We start from the raw sequence: 17,451 nt of genomic DNA, 5'->3' as shown, positions 1-17,451 counted from the left end.
CCGATCAGCGTGACATTCCGGGAGGTTGCTGGAAAGGTATTGTGCTTTCTAGGCACGAAAAATTATGAAAATCGAATGTAAAACAACCAAGCTGTCAAATTCCGAGTGAGCCGAAAAACCTCCTAGTCCAAGGCTGCTTTGGCTATAAGTGATATCACCATAACTTTTTAGTAAAATTCCTATAACTCACTTCTCTTTACTCCGATCAGCGTGACATTTCGGGAGGTTGCTGCAAAGGTATTGTGCTTTCTAGGCACGAACAATTATGGAAATCGAATGCAAAACAACCAAACTGTCAAATTCCGAGTGAGTCGAAAAACCTCCTAGTCCAAGGCTGCTTTGGCTATAAATGATATCACCATAACTTTTTAGTAAAATTCCTATAACTCACTTCTCTTTACTCCAATAAGCGTGAAATTTCGGGAGGTTGCTGCAAAGGTATTGTGCTTTCTAGGCACGAACAATTATGAAAATCGAAAGCAAAACAACCAAACTGTCAAATTCCGAGTGAGCCGAAAAACCTCCTAGTCCAAGGCTGCTTTGGCTATAAGGGATATCACCATAACATTTTAGTAAAATTCCTATAACTCACTTCTCTTTACTCCGATCAGCCTGAAATTGCAGGACGTTGCTGGAAAGGCACGAAAAATTATGAAAATCGAATGTAAAACAACCAAGCTGTCAAATTCCGAGTGAGCCGAAAAACCTCCTAGTCCAAGGCTGCTTTGGCTATAAGTGATATCACCATAACATTTTAGTAAAATTCCTATAACTCACTTCTCTTTACTCCGATCAGCGGGAAATTTCAGGAGATTTCTGCAAAGGCGCTGTGCTTTCTAGGCACGAAAAATTATGAAAATCGAATATAAAACAACCAAACTGTCAAATTCCGAGTGAGCCGAAAAACCTCCTAGTCCAAGGCTGCTTTGGCTATAAGGGATATCACCATAACTTTTTAGTAAAATTCCTATAACTCACTTCTCTTTACTCCGATCAGCGTGAAATTTCAGGAGATTTCTGCAAAGGCATTATGCTTTCTAGGCACGAAAAATTACCAAAATCGAATCTAAAACAACCAAACTGTCAAATTCCGAGTGAGTCGAAAAACCTCCTAGTGCAAGGCTGCTTTGGCTATAAGTGATATCACCATAACTTTTTAGTAAAATTCCTATAACTCACTTCTGTTTACTCCGATCAGCGGAAAATTTCAGGAGGTTGCTGCAAAGGCATTCTGCTTTCTAGGCACGAAAAATTATCAAAATCGAATCTAAAACAACCAAGCTGTCAAATTCCGAGTGAGCCGAAACACCTCCTAGTCCAAGGCTGCTTTGGCTATAAGTGATATCACCATAACTTTTTAGTAAAATTCCTATAACTCACTTCTGTTTACTCCGATCAGCGGAAAATTTCAGGAGGTTGCTGCAAAGGCATTCTGCTTTCTAGGCACGAAAAATTATCAAAATCGAATCTAAAACAACCAAGCTGTCAAATTCCGAGTGAGCCGAAACACCTCCTAGTCCAAGGCTGCTTTGGCTATAAGTGATATCACCATAACTTTTTAGTAAAATTCCTATAACTCACTTCTCTTTACCCCGATCAGCGTGACATCCCGGGAGGTTGCTGCAAAGGTATTGTGCTTTCTAGGCACGAACAATTATGAAAATCGAAAGCAAAACAACCAAACTGTCAAATTCCGAGTGAGCCGAAAACCCTCCTAGTCCAAGGCTGCTTTGGCGATAAGTGATATCACCATAACTTTTTAGTAAAATTCCTATAACTCACTTCTCTTTACTCCGATCAGCGTGACATTTCGGGAGGTTGCTGCAAAGGTATTGTGCTTTCTAGGCACGAACAATTATGAAAATCGAAAGCAAAACAACCAAACTGTCAAATTCCGAGTGAGCCGAAAAACCTCCTAGTCCAAGGCTGCTTTGGCTATAAGTGATATCACCATACCTTTTTAGTAAAATTCCTATAACTCACTTCTCTCTTTTCCGATCAGCCTGAAATTTCGGAAGGTTGCTGCAAAGGCACTGTGCTTTGTAGCTACGAAAAATTATGAAAATCGAATGTAAAACAACCAAGCTGTCAAATTCCGAGTGAGCCGAAAAACCTCCTAGTCTAAGGCTGCTTTGGCTATAAGTGATATCACCATAACTTTTTAGTAAAATTCCTATAACTCACTTCTCTTTACTCCGATCAGCGTGACATTTCGGGAGGTTGCTGCAAAGGTATTGTGCTTTCTAGGCACGAACAATTATGGAAATCGAATGCAAAACAACCAAACTGTCAAATTCCGAGTGAGTCGAAAAACCTCCTAGTCCAAGGCTGCTTTGGCTATAAATGATATCACCATAACTTTTTAGTAAAATTCCTATAACTCACTTCTCTTTACTCCGATAAGCCTGAAATTTCGGGAGGTTGCTGCAAAGGCACTGTGCTTTGTAGCTACGAAAAATTATGAAAATCGAATGTAAAACAACCAAACTGTCAAATTCCGAGTGAGCCGAAAAACCTCCTAGTCCAAGGCTGCATTGGCTATTGGTGATATCACCATAACTTTTTAGTAAAATTCCTATAACTCGCTTCGCTTTATTCCGATAAGCGTGAAATTTCAGGAGGTTGCTGCAAAGGTATTGTGCTTTCTAGGCACGAAAAATTATCAAAATCGAATCTAAAACAACCAAGCTGTCAAATTCCGAGTGAGCCGAAACACCTCCTAGTCCAAGGCTGCTTTGGCTATAAGTGATATCACCATAACTTTTTAGTAAAATTCCTATAACTCACTTCTCTCTATTCCGATCAGCCTGAAATTTCGGGAGGTTGCTGCAAAGGCGCTGTGCTTTCTAGGCACGAAAAATTATGAAAATCGAATGTAAAACAACCAAGCTGTCAAATTCCGAGTGAGCCGAAAAACCTCCTAGTCCAAGGCTGCTTTGGCTATAAGTGATATCACCATAACTTTTTAGTAAAATTCCTATAACTCACTTCTCTTTACTCCGATCAGCGTGAAATTTCAGGAGATTTCTGCAAAGGCATTATGCTTTCTAGGCACGAAAAATTACCAAAATCGAATCTAAAACAACCAAACTGTCAAATTCCGAGTGAGTCGAAAAACCTCCTAGTGCAAGGCTGCTTTGGCTATAAGTGATATCACCATAACTTTTTAGTAAAATTCCTATAACTCACTTCTGTTTACTCCGATCAGCGGAAAATTTCAGGAGGTTGCTGCAAAGGCATTCTGCTTTCTAGGCACGAAAAATTATCAAAATCGAATCTAAAACAACCAAGCTGTCAAATTCCGAGTGAGCCGAAACACCTCCTAGTCCAAGGCTGCTTTGGCTATAAGTGATATCACCATAACTTTTTAGTAAAATTCCTATAACTCACTTCTCTTTACCCCGATCAGCGTGACATTTCGGGAGGCTGCTGCACAGGCACTGTGCTTTCTAGCTACGAAAAATTATGAAAATCGAATGTAAAACAACCAAACTGTCAAATTCCGAGTGAGCCGAAAAACCTCCTAGTCCAAGGCTGCTTTGGCTATTAGTGATATCACCATAACTTTTTAGTAAAATTCCTATAACTCACTTCTCTTTACCCCGATCAGCGTGACATCCCGGGAGGTTGCTGCAAAGGCACTGTGCTTTCTAGGCACGAAAAATTATGAAAATCGAATCTAAAACAACCAAACTGTCAAATTCCGAGTGAGCCGAAAAACCTCCTAGTCCAAGGCTGCTTTGGCTATAAGTGATATCACCATAACTTTTTAGTAAAATTTCTATAACTCACTTCTCTTTACTCCGATCAGCGTGAAATTACAGGAGGTAGCTGCAAAGGCATTGTGCTTTCTAGGCACGAAAAATTATGAAAATCGAATGTAAAACAACCAAACTGTCAAATTCCGAGTGAGCCGAAAAACCTCCTAGTCCAAGGTTGCTTTGGCTATAAGTGATATCACCATAACTTTTTAGTAAAATTCCTATAACTCACTTCTCTTTACTCCAATAAGCCTGAAATTGCGGGAGGTTGCTGCAAAGGTATTGTGCTTTCTAGGCACGAACAATTATGAAAATCGAAAGCAAAACAACCAAACTGTCAAATTCCGAGTGAGCCGAAAAACCTCCTAGTCCAAGGCTGCTTTGGCTATAAGTGATATCACCATAACTTTTTAGTAAAATTCCTATAACTCACTTCTCTTTACTCCAATAAGCCTGAAATTGTGGGAGGTTGCTGCAAAGGTATTGTGCTTTCTAGGCACGAACAATTATAAAAATCGAAAGCAAAACAACCAAACTGTCAAATTCCGAGTGAGCCGAAAAACCTCCTAGTCCAAGGCTGCTTTGGCTATAAGTGATATCACCATAACTTTTTAGTAAAATTCCTATAACTCACTTCTCTCTATTCCGATCAGCCTGAAATTTCGGAAGGTTGCTGCAAAGGCGCTGTGCTTTCTAGGCACGAAAAATTATGAAAATCGAAAGTAAAACAACCAAGCTGTCAAATTCCGAGTGAGCCGAAAAACCTCCTAGTCCAAGGCTGCTTTGGCTATAAGTGATATCACCATAACTTTTTAGTAAAATTCCTATAACTCACTTCTCTTTACTCCGATCAGCGTGACATTTCGGGAGGTTGCTGCAAAGGTATTGTGCTTTCTAGGCACGAACAATTATGGAAATCGAATGCAAAACAACCAAACTGTCAAATTCCGAGTGAGTCGAAAAACCTCCTAGTCCAAGGCTGCTTTGGCTATAAATGATATCACCATAACTTTTTAGTAAAATTCCTATAACTCACTTCTCTTTACTCCAATAAGCGTGAAATTTCGGGAGGTTGCTGCAAAGGTATTGTGCTTTCTAGGCACGAAAAATTATGAAAATCGAATGTAAAACAACCAAACCGTCAAATTCCGAGTGAGCCGAAAAACCTCCTAGTCCAAGGCTGCTTTGGCCATAAGTGATATCACCATAACTTTTTAGTTAAATTCCTATAACTCACTTCTCTTTACCCCGATCAGCGTGACATTCCGGCAGGTTGCTGGAAAGGTATTGTGCTTTCTAGGCACGAAAAATTATGAAAATCGAATCTAAAACAACCAAACTGTCAAATTCCGAGTGAGCCGAAAAACCTCCTAGTCTAAGGCTGCTTTGGCTATAAGTGATATCACCATAACTTTTTAGTAAAATTTCTATAACTCACTTCTCTTTACTCCGCTCAGCGTGAAATTACAGGAGGTAGCTGCAAAGGCATTGTGCTTTCAAGGCACGAAAAATTATGAAAATCGAATGTAAAACAACCAAACTGTCAAATTCCGAGTGAGCCGAAAAACCTCCTAGTCCAAGGTTGCTTTGGCTATAAGTGATATCACCATAACTTTTTAGTAAAATTCCTATAACTCACTTCTCTTTACTCCAATAAGCCTGAAATTGCGGGAGGTTGCTGCAACGGTATTGTGCTTTCTAGGCACGAACAATTATGAAAATCGAAAGCAAAACAACCAAACCGTCAAATTCCGAGTGAGCCGAAAAACCTCCTAGTCCAAGGCTGCTTTGGCTATAAGTGATATCACCATAACTTTTTAGTAAAATTCCCATAATTCACTTCTCTTTACTCCGATCAGCGTGACATTTCGGGAGGTTGCTGCAAAGGTATTGTGCTTTCTAGGCACGAACAATTATGGAAATCGAATGCAAAACAACCAAACTGTCAAATTCCGAGTGAGTCGAAAAACCTCCTAGTCCAAGGCTGCTTTGGCTATAAATGATATCACCATAACTTTTTAGTAAAATTCCTATAACTCACTTCTCTTTACTCCAATAAGCGTGAAATTTCGGGAGGTTGCTGCAAAGGTATTGTGCTTTCTAGGCACGAAAAATTATGAAAATCGAATGTAAAACAAATAAACCGTCAAATTCCGAGTGAGCCGAAAAACCTCCTAGTCCAAGGCTGCTTTGGCTATAAGTGATATCACCATAACTTTTTAGTAAAATTCCTATAACTCACTTCTCTTTACCCCGATCAGCGTGACATTCCGGGAGGTTGCTGGAAAGGTATTGTGCTTTCTAGGCACGAAAAATTATGAAAATCGAATGTAAAACAACCAAGCTGTCAAATTCCGAGTGAGCCGAAAAACCTCCTAGTCCAAGGCTGCTTTGGCTATAAGTGATATCACCATAACTTTTTAGTAAAATTCCTATAACTCACTTCTCTTTACTCCGATCAGCGTGACATTTCGGGAGGTTGCTGCAAAGGTATTGTGCTTTCTAGGCACGAACAATTATGGAAATCGAATGCAAAACAACCAAACTGTCAAATTCCGAGTGAGTCGAAAAACCTCCTAGTCCAAGGCTGCTTTGGCTATAAATGATATCACCATAACTTTTTAGTAAAATTCCTATAACTCACTTCTCTTTACTCCAATAAGCGTGAAATTTCGGGAGGTTGCTGCAAAGGTATTGTGCTTTCTAGGCACGAAAAATTATGAAAATCGAATGTAAAACAAATAAACCGTCAAATTCCGAGTGAGCCGAAAAACCTCCTAGTCCAAGGCTGCTTTGGCTATAAGTGATATCACCATAACTTTTTAGTAAAATTCCTATAACTCACTTCTCTTTACCCCGATCAGCGTGACATTCCGGGAGGTTGCTGGAAAGGTATTGGGCTTTCTAGGCACGAAAAATTATGAAAATGGAATGTAAAACAACCAAGCTGTCAAATTCCGAGTGAGCCGAAAAACCTCCTAGTCCAAGGCTGCTTTGGCTATAAGTGATATCACCATAACTTTTTAGTAAAATTCCTATAACTCACTTCTCTTTACTCCGATCAGCGTGACATTTCGGGAGGTTGCTGCAAAGGTATTGTGCTTTCTAGGCACGAACAATTATGGAAATCGAATGCAAAACAACCAAACTGTCAAATTCCGAGTGAGTCGAAAAACCTCCTAGTCCAAGGCTGCTTTGGCTATAAATGATATCACCATAACTTTTTAGTAAAATTCCTATAACTCACTTCTCTTTACTCCAATAAGCGTGAAATTTCGGGAGGTTGCTGCAAAGGTATTGTGCTTTCTAGGCACGAAAAATTATGAAAATCGAATGTAAAACAACCAAACCGTCAAATTCCGAGTGAGCCGAAAAACCTCCTAGTCCAAGGCTGCTTTGGCCATAAGTGATATCACCATAACTTTTTAGTAAAATTCCTATAACTCACTTCTCTTTACCCCGATCAGCGTGACATTCCGGGAGGTTGCTGGAAAGGTATTGTGCTTTCTAGGCACGAAAAATTATGAAAATCGAATCTAAAACAACCAAACTGTCAAATTCCGAGTGAGCCGAAAAACCTCCTAGTCCAAGGCTGCTTTGGCTATAAGTGATATCACCATAACTTTTTAGTAAAATTCCTATAACTCACTTCTCTTTACCCCGATCAGCGTGACATTCCGGGAGGTTGCTGGAAAGGTATTGGGCTTTCTAGGCACGAAAAATTATGAAAATGGAATGTAAAACAACCAAGCTGTCAAATTCCGAGTGAGCCGAAAAACCTCCTAGTCCAAGGCTGCTTTGGCTATAAGTGATATCACCATAACTTTTTAGTAAAATTCCTATAACTCACTTCTCTTTACTCCGATCAGCGTGACATTTCGGGAGGTTGCTGCAAAGGTATTGTGCTTTCTAGGCACGAACAATTATGGAAATCGAATGCAAAACAACCAAACTGTCAAATTCCGAGTGAGTCGAAAAACCTCCTAGTCCAAGGCTGCTTTGGCTATAAATGATATCACCATAACTTTTTAGTAAAATTCCTATAACTCACTTCTCTTTACTCCAATAAGCGTGAAATTTCGGGAGGTTGCTGCAAAGGTATTGTGCTTTCTAGGCACGAAAAATTATCAAATCGAATGTAAAACAACCAAACCGTCAAATTCCGAGTGAGCCGAAAAACCTCCTAGTCCAAGGCTGCTTTGGCTATAAGTGATATCACCATAACATTTTAGTAAAATTCCTATAACTCACTTCTCTTTACTCCGATCAGCGGGAAATTTCAGGAGATTTCTGCAAAGGCGCTGTGCTTTCTAGGCACGAAAAATTATGAAAATCGAATCTAAAACAACCAAACTGTCAAATTCCGAGTGAGCCGAAAAACCTCCTAGTCCAAGGCTGCTTTGGCTATAAGTGATATCACCATAACTTTTTAGTAAAATTCCCATAATTCACTTCTCTTTACTCCGATCAGCGTGACATTTCGGGAGGTTGCTGCAAAGGTATTGTGCTTTCTAGGCACGAACAATTATGGAAATCGAATGCAAAACAACCAAACTGTCAAATTCCGAGTGAGTCGAAAAACCTCCTAGTCCAAGGCTGCTTTGGCTATAAATGATATCACCATAACTTTTTAGTAAAATTCCTATAACTCACTTCTCTTTACTCCAATAAGCGTGAAATTTCGGGAGGTTGCTGCAAAGGTATTGTGCTTTCTAGGCACGAAAAATTATGAAAATCGAATGTAAAACAAATAAACCGTCAAATTCCGAGTGAGCCGAAAAACCTCCTAGTCCAAGGCTGCTTTGGCTATAAGTGATATCACCATAACTTTTTAGTAAAATTCCTATAACTCACTTCTCTTTACCCCGATCAGCGTGACATTCCGGGAGGTTGCTGGAAAGGTATTGTGCTTTCTAGGCACGAAAAATTATGAAAATCGAATGTAAAACAACCAAGCTGTCAAATTCCGAGTGAGCCGAAAAACCTCCTAGTCCAAGGCTGCTTTGGCTATAAGTGATATCACCATAACTTTTTAGTAAAATTCCTATAACTCACTTCTCTTTACTCCGATCAGCGTGACATTTCGGGAGGTTGCTGCAAAGGTATTGTGCTTTCTAGGCACGAACAATTATGGAAATCGAATGCAAAACAACCAAACTGTCAAATTCCGAGTGAGTCGAAAAACCTCCTAGTCCAAGGCTGCTTTGGCTATAAATGATATCACCATAACTTTTTAGTAAAATTCCTATAACTCACTTCTCTTTACTCCAATAAGCGTGAAATTTCGGGAGGTTGCTGCAAAGGTATTGTGCTTTCTAGGCACGAAAAATTATGAAAATCGAATGTAAAACAAATAAACCGTCAAATTCCGAGTGAGCCGAAAAACCTCCTAGTCCAAGGCTGCTTTGGCTATAAGTGATATCACCATAACTTTTTAGTAAAATTCCTATAACTCACTTCTCTTTACCCCGATCAGCGTGACATTCCGGGAGGTTGCTGGAAAGGTATTGGGCTTTCTAGGCACGAAAAATTATGAAAATGGAATGTAAAACAACCAAGCTGTCAAATTCCGAGTGAGCCGAAAAACCTCCTAGTCCAAGGCTGCTTTGGCTATAAGTGATATCACCATAACTTTTTAGTAAAATTCCTATAACTCACTTCTCTTTACTCCGATCAGCGTGACATTTCGGGAGGTTGCTGCAAAGGTATTGTGCTTTCTAGGCACGAACAATTATGGAAATCGAATGCAAAACAACCAAACTGTCAAATTCCGAGTGAGTCGAAAAACCTCCTAGTCCAAGGCTGCTTTGGCTATAAATGATATCACCATAACTTTTTAGTAAAATTCCTATAACTCACTTCTCTTTACTCCAATAAGCGTGAAATTTCGGGAGGTTGCTGCAAAGGTATTGTGCTTTCTAGGCACGAAAAATTATGAAAATCGAATGTAAAACAACCAAACCGTCAAATTCCGAGTGAGCCGAAAAACCTCCTAGTCCAAGGCTGCTTTGGCCATAAGTGATATCACCATAACTTTTTAGTAAAATTCCTATAACTCACTTCTCTTTACCCCGATCAGCGTGACATTCCGGGAGGTTGCTGGAAAGGTATTGTGCTTTCTAGGCACGAAAAATTATGAAAATCGAATCTAAAACAACCAAACTGTCAAATTCCGAGTGAGCCGAAAAACCTCCTAGTCCAAGGCTGCTTTGGCTATAAGGGATATCACCATAACATTTTAGTAAAATTCCTATAACTCACTTCTCTTTACTCCGATCAGCCTGAAATTGCAGGACGTTGCTGGAAAGGCACGAAAAATTATGAAAATCGAATGTAAAACAACCAAGCTGTCAAATTCCGAGTGAGCCGAAAAACCTCCTAGTCCAAGGCTGCTTTGGCTATAAGTGATATCACCATAACATTTTAGTAAAATTCCTATAACTCACTTCTCTTTACTCCGATCAGCGGGAAATTTCAGGAGATTTCTGCAAAGGCGCTGTGCTTTCTAGGCACGAAAAATTATGAAAATCGAATCTAAAACAACCAAACTGTCAAATTCCGAGTGAGCCGAAAAACCTCCTAGTCCAAGGCTGCTTTGGCTATAAGGGATATCACCATAACTTTTTAGTAAAATTCCTATAACTCACTTCTCTTTACTCCGATCAGCGTGAAATTTCAGGAGATTTCTGCAAAGGCATTATGCTTTCTAGGCACGAAAAATTACCAAATCGAATCTAAAACAACCAAACTGTCAAATTCCGAGTGAGTCGAAAAACCTCCTAGTGCAAGGCTGCTTTGGCTATAAGTGATATCACCATAACTTTTTAGTAAAATTCCTATAACTCACTTCTGTTTACTCCGATCAGCGGAAAATTTCAGGAGGTTGCTGCAAAGGCATTCTGCTTTCTAGGCACGAAAAATTATCAAAATCGAATCTAAAACAACCAAGCTGTCAAATTCCGAGTGAGCCGAAACACCTCCTAGTCCAAGGCTGCTTTGGCTATAAGTGATATCACCATAACTTTTTAGTAAAATTCCTATAACTCACTTCTGTTTACTCCGATCAGCGGAAAATTTCAGGAGGTTGCTGCAAAGGCATTCTGCTTTCTAGGCACGAAAAATTATCAAAATCGAATCTAAAACAACCAAGCTGTCAAATTCCGAGTGAGCCGAAACACCTCCTAGTCCAAGGCTGCTTTGGCTATAAGTGATATCACCATAACTTTTTAGTAAAATTCCTATAACTCACTTCTCTTTACCCCGATCAGCGTGACATCCCGGGAGGTTGCTGCAAAGGTATTGTGCTTTCTAGGCACGAACAATTATGAAAATCGAAAGCAAAACAACCAAACTGTCAAATTCCGAGTGAGCCGAAAAACCTCCTAGTCCAAGGCTGCTTTGGCGATAAGTGATATCACCATAACTTTTTAGTAAAATTCCTATAACTCACTTCTCTTTACTCCGATCAGCGTGACATTTCGGGAGGTTGCTGCAAAGGTATTGTGCTTTCTAGGCACGAACAATTATGAAAATCGAAAGCAAAACAACCAAACTGTCAAATTCCGAGTGAGCCGAAAAACCTCCTAGTCCAAGGCTGCTTTGGCTATAAGTGATATCACCATACCTTTTTAGTAAAATTCCTATAACTCACTTCTCTCTTTTCCGATCAGCCTGAAATTTCGGAGGGTTGCTGCAAAGGCACTGTGCTTTGTAGCTACGAAAAATTATGAAAATCGAATGTAAAACAACCAAGCTGTCAAATTCCGAGTGAGCCGAAAAACCTCCTAGTCTAAGGCTGCTTTGGCTATAAGTGATATCACCATAACTTTTTAGTAAAATTCCTATAACTCACTTCTCTTTACTCCGATCAGCGTGACATTTCGGGAGGTTGCTGCAAAGGTATTGTGCTTTCTAGCCACGAACAATTATGGAAATCGAATGCAAAACAACCAAACTGTCAAATTCCGAGTGAGTCGAAAAACCTCCTAGTCCAAGGCTGCTTTGGCTATAAATGATATCACCATAACTTTTTAGTAAAATTCCTATAACTCACTTCTCTTTACTCCGATAAGCCTGAAATTTCGGGAGGTTGCTGCAAAGGCACTGTGCTTTGTAGCTACGAAAAATTATGAAAATCGAATGTAAAACAACCAAACTGTCAAATTCCGAGTGAGCCGAAAAACCTCCCAGTCCAAGGCTGCATTGGCTATTGGTGATATCACCATAACTTTTTAGTAAAATTCCTATAACTCGCTTCGCTTTATTCCGATAAGCGTGAAATTTCAGGAGGTTGCTGCAAAGGTATTGTGCTTTCTAGGCACGAAAAATTATCAAAATCGAATCTAAAACAACCAAGCTGTCAAATTCCGAGTGAGCCGAAACACCTCCTAGTCCAAGGCTGCTTTGGCTATAAGTGATATCACCATAACTTTTTAGTAAAATTCCTATAACTCACTTCTCTCTATTCCGATCAGCCTGAAATTTCGGAAGGTTGCTGCAAAGGCGCTGTGCTTTCTAGGCACGAAAAATTATGAAAATCGAATGTAAAACAACCAAGCTGTCAAATTCCGAGTGAGCCGAAAAACCTCCTAGTCCAAGGCTGCTTTGGCTATAAGTGATATCACCATAACTTTTTAGTAAAATTCCTATAACTCACTTCTCTTTACTCCGATCAGCGTGAAATTTCAGGAGATTTCTGCAAAGGCATTATGCTTTCTAGGCACGAAAAATTACCAAAATCGAATCTAAAACAACCAAACTGTCAAATTCCGAGTGAGTCGAAAAACCTCCTAGTGCAAGGCTGCTTTGGCTATAAGTGATATCACCATAACGTTTTAGTAAAATTCCTATAACTCACTTCTGTTTACTCCGATCAGCGGAAAATTTCAGGAGGTTGCTGCAAAGGCATTCTGCTTTCTAGGCACGAAAAATTATCAAAATCGAATCTAAAACAACCAAGCTGTCAAATTCCGAGTGAGCCGAAACACCTCCTAGTCCAAGGCTGCTTTGGCTATAAGTGATATCACCATAACTTTTTAGTAAAATTCCTATAACTCACTTCTCTTTACTCCGATCAGCGTGACATTTCGGGAGGTTGCTGCACAGGCACTGTGCTTTCTAGCTACGAAAAATTATGAAAATCGAATGTAAAACAACCAAACTGTCAAATTCCGAGTGAGCCGAAAAACCTCCTAGTCCAAGGCTGCTTTGGCTATAAGTGATATCACCATAACTTTTTAGTAAAATTCCTATAACTCACTTCTCTTTACCCCGATCAGCGTGACATCCCGGGAGGTTGCTGCAAAGGCACTGTGCTTTCTAGGCACGAAAAATTATGAAAATCGAATCTAAAACAACCAAACTGTCAAATTCCGAGTGAGCCGAAAAACCTCCTAGTCCAAGGCTGCTTTGGCTATAAGTGATATCACCATAACTTTTTAGTAAAATTTCTATAACTCACTTCTCTTTACTCCGATCAGCGTGAAATTACAGGAAGTAGCTGCAAAGGCATTGTGCTTTCTAGGCACGAAAAATTATGAAAATCGAATGTAAAACAACCAAACTGTCAAATTCCGAGTGAGCCGAAAAACCTCCTAGTCCAAGGTTGCTTTGGCTATAAGTGATATCACCATAACTTTTTAGTAAAATTCCTATAACTCACTTCTCTTTACTCCAATAAGCCTGAAATTGCGGGAGGTTGCTGCAAAGGTATTGTGCTTTCTAGGCACAAACAATTATGAAAATCGAAAGCAAAACAACCAAACTGTCAAATTCCGAGTGAGCCGAAAAACCTCCTAGTCCAAGGCTGCTTTGGCTATAAGTGATATCACCATAACTTTTTAGTAAAATTCCTATAACTCACTTCTCTTTACTCCAATAAGCCTGAAATTGCGGGAGGTTGCTGCAAAGGTATTGTGCTTTCTAGGCACGAACAATTATGAAAATCGAAAGCAAAACAACCAAACTGTCAAATTCCGAGTGAGCCGAAAAACCTCCTAGTCCAAGGCTGCTTTGGCTATAAGTGATATCACCATAACTTTTTAGTAAACTTCCTATAACTCACTTCTCTCTATTCCGATCAGCCTGAAATTTCGGAAGGTTGCTGCAAAGGCGCTGTGCTTTCTAGGCACGAAAAATTATGAAAATCGAAAGTAAAACAACCAAGCTGTCAAATTCCGAGTGAGCCGAAAAACCTCCTAGTCCAAGGCTGCTTTGGCTATAAGTGATATCACCATAACTTTTTAGTAAAATTCCTATAACTCACTTCTCTTTACTCCGATCAGCGTGACATTTCGGGAGGTTGCTGCAAAGGTATTGTGCTTTCTAGGCACGAACAATTATGGAAATCGAATGCAAAACAACCAAACTGTCAAATTCCGAGTGAGTCGAAAAACCTCCTAGTCCAAGGCTGCTTTGGCTATAAATGATATCACCATAACTTTTTAGTAAAATTCCTATAACTCACTTCTCTTTACTCCAATAAGCGTGAAATTTCGGGAGGTTGCTGCAAAGGTATTGTGCTTTCTAGGCACGAAAAATTATGAAAATCGAATGTAAAACAACCAAACCGTCAAATTCCGAGTGAGCCGAAAAACCTCCTAGTCCAAGGCTGCTTTGGCCATAAGTGATATCACCATAACTTTTTAGTAAAATTCCTATAACTCACTTCTCTTTACCCCGATCAGCGTGACATTCCGGGAGGTTGCTGGAAAGGTATTGTGCTTTCTAGGCACGAAAAATTATGAAAATCGAATCTAAAACAACCAAACTGTCAAATTCCGAGTGAGCCGAAAAACCTCCTAGTCCAAGGCTGCTTTGGCTATAAGGGATATCACCATAACATTTTAGTAAAATTCCTATAACTCACTTCTCTTTACTCCGATCAGCCTGAAATTGCAGGACGTTGCTGGAAAGGCACGAAAAATTATGAAAATCGAATGTAAAACAACCAAGCTGTCAAATTCCGAGTGAGCCGAAAAACCTCCTAGTCCAAGGCTGCTTTGGCTATAAGTGATATCACCATAACATTTTAGTAAAATTCCTATAACTCACTTCTCTTTACTCCGATCAGCGTGAAATTTCAGGAGATTTCTGCAAAGGCGCTGTGCTTTCTAGGCACGAAAAATTATGAAAATCGAATCTAAAACAACCAAACTGTCAAATTCCGAGTGAGCCGAAAAACCTCCTAGTCCAAGGCTGCTTTGGCTATAAGGGATATCACCATAACTTTTTAGTAAAATTCCTATAACTCACTTCTCTTTACTCCGATCAGCGTGAAATTTCAGGAGATTTCTGCAAAGGCATTATGCTTTCTAGGCACGAAAAATTACCAAAATCGAATCTAAAACAACCAAACTGTCAAATTCCGAGTGAGTCGAAAAACCTCCTAGAGCAAGGCTGCTTTGGCTATAAGTGATATCACCATAACTTTTTAGTAAAATTCCTATAACTCACTTCTGTTTACTCCGATCAGCGGAAAATTTCAGGAGGTTGCTGCAAAGGCATTCTGCTTTCTAGGCACGAAAAATTATCAAAATCGAATCTAAAACAACCAAGCTGTCAAATTCCGAGTGAGCCGAAACACCTCGTAGTCCAAGGCTGCTTTGGCTATAAGTGATATCACCATAACTTTTTAGTAAAATTCCTATAACTCACTTCTGTTTACTCCGATCAGCGGAAAATTTCAGGAGGTTGCTGCAAAGGCATTCTGCTTTCTAGGCACGAAAAATTATCAAAATCGAATCTAAAACAACCAAGCTGTCAAATTCCGAGTGAGCCGAAACACCTCCTAGTCCAAGGCTGCTTTGGCTATAAGTGATATCACCATAACTTTTTAGTAAAATTCCTATAACTCACTTCTCTTTACCCCGATCAGCGTGACATCCCGGGAGGTTGCTGCAAAGGCACTGTGCTTTCTAGGCACGAAAAATTATGAAAATCGAATGTAAAACAACCAAACTGTCAAATTCCGAGTGAGCCGAAAAACCTCCTAGTCCAAGGCTGCTTTGGCTATAAGTGATATCACCATAACTTTTTAGTAAAATTCCTATAACTCACTTCTCTTTACTCCGATCAGCGTGAAATTCCAGGAGATTTCTGCAAAGGCGCTGTGCTTTCTAGGCACGAAAAATTATGAAAATCGAAAGTAAAACAACCAAGCTGTCAAATTCCGAGTGAGCCGAAAAACCTCCTAGTCCAAGGCTGCTTTGGCTATAAGTGATATCACCATAACTTTTTAGTAAAATTCCTATAACTCACTTCTCTTTACTCCGATCAGCGTGAAATTTCAGGAGATTTCTGCAAAGGCACTGTGCTTTCTAGGCACGAAAAATTATGAAAATCGAATGTAAAACAACCAAACTGTCAAATTCCGAGTGAGCCGAAAAACCTCCTAGTCCAAGGTTGCTTTGGCTATAAGTGATATCACCATAACTTTTTAGTAAAATTCCTATAACTCACTTCTCTTTACTCCAATAAGCCTGAAATTGCGGGAGGTTACTGCAAAGGTATTGTGCTTTCTAGGCACGAACAATTATGAAAATCGAAAGCAAAACAACCAAACCGTCAAATTCCGAGTGAGCCGAAAAACCTCCTAGTCCAAGGCTGCTTTGGCTATAAGTGATATCACCATAACTTTTTAGTAAAATTCCTATAACTCACTTCTGTTTACTCCGATCAGCGGAAAATTTCAGGAGGTTGCTGCAAAGGCATTCTGCTTTCTAGGCACGAAAAATTATCAAAATCGAATCTAAAACAACCAAGCTGTCAAATTCCGAGTGAGCCGAAACACCTCGTAGTCCAAGGCTGCTTTGGCTATAAGTGATATCACCATAACTTTTTAGTAAAATTCCTATAACTCACTTCTGTTTACTCCGATCAGCGGAAAATTTCAGGAGGTTGCTGCAAAGGCATTCTGCTTTCTAGGCACGAAAAATTATCAAAATCGAATCTAAAACAACCAAGCTGTCAAATTCCGAGTGAGCCGAAACACCTCCTAGTCCAAGGCTGCTTTGGCTATAAGTGATATCACCATAACTTTTTAGTAAAATTCCTATAACTCACTTCTCTTTACCCCGATCAGCGTGACATCCCGGGAGGTTGCTGCAAAGGCACTGTGCTTTCTAGGCACGAAAAATTATGAAAATCGAATGTAAAACAACCAAACTGTCAAATTCCGAGTGAGCCGAAAAACCTCCTAGTCCAAGGCTGCTTTGGCTATAAGTGATATCACCATAACTTTTTAGTAAAATTCCTATAACTCACTTCTCTTTACTCCGATCAGCGTGACATTTCGGGAGGTTGCTGCAAAGGTATTGTGCTTTCTAGGCACGAAAAATTATGAAAATCGAATGTAAAACAACCAAGCTGTCAAATTCCGAGTGAGCCGAAAAACCTCCTAGTCCAAGGCTGCTTTGGCTATAAGTGATATCACCATAACTTTTTAGTAAAATTCCTATAACTCACTTCTCTTTACTCCGATCAGCGTGAAATTCCAGGAGATTTCTGCAAAGGCGCTGTGCTTTCTAGGCACGAAAAATTATGAAAATCGAAAGTAAAACAACCAAGCTGTCAAATTCCGAGTGAGCCGAAAAACCTCCTAGTCCAAGGCTGCTTTGGCTATAAGTGATATCACCATAACTTTTTAGTAAAATTCCTATAACTCACTTCTCTTTACTCCGATCAGCGTGAA

The sequence above is a fragment of the Anastrepha ludens genome, chromosome Y, assembly GCF_028408465.1.
Source record: "Anastrepha ludens isolate Willacy chromosome Y, idAnaLude1.1, whole genome shotgun sequence".
In the NCBI taxonomy this organism is placed as follows: Eukaryota; Metazoa; Arthropoda; class Insecta; order Diptera; family Tephritidae; genus Anastrepha; species Anastrepha ludens.
Note: the sequence above shows the minus strand (reverse complement) of the source record.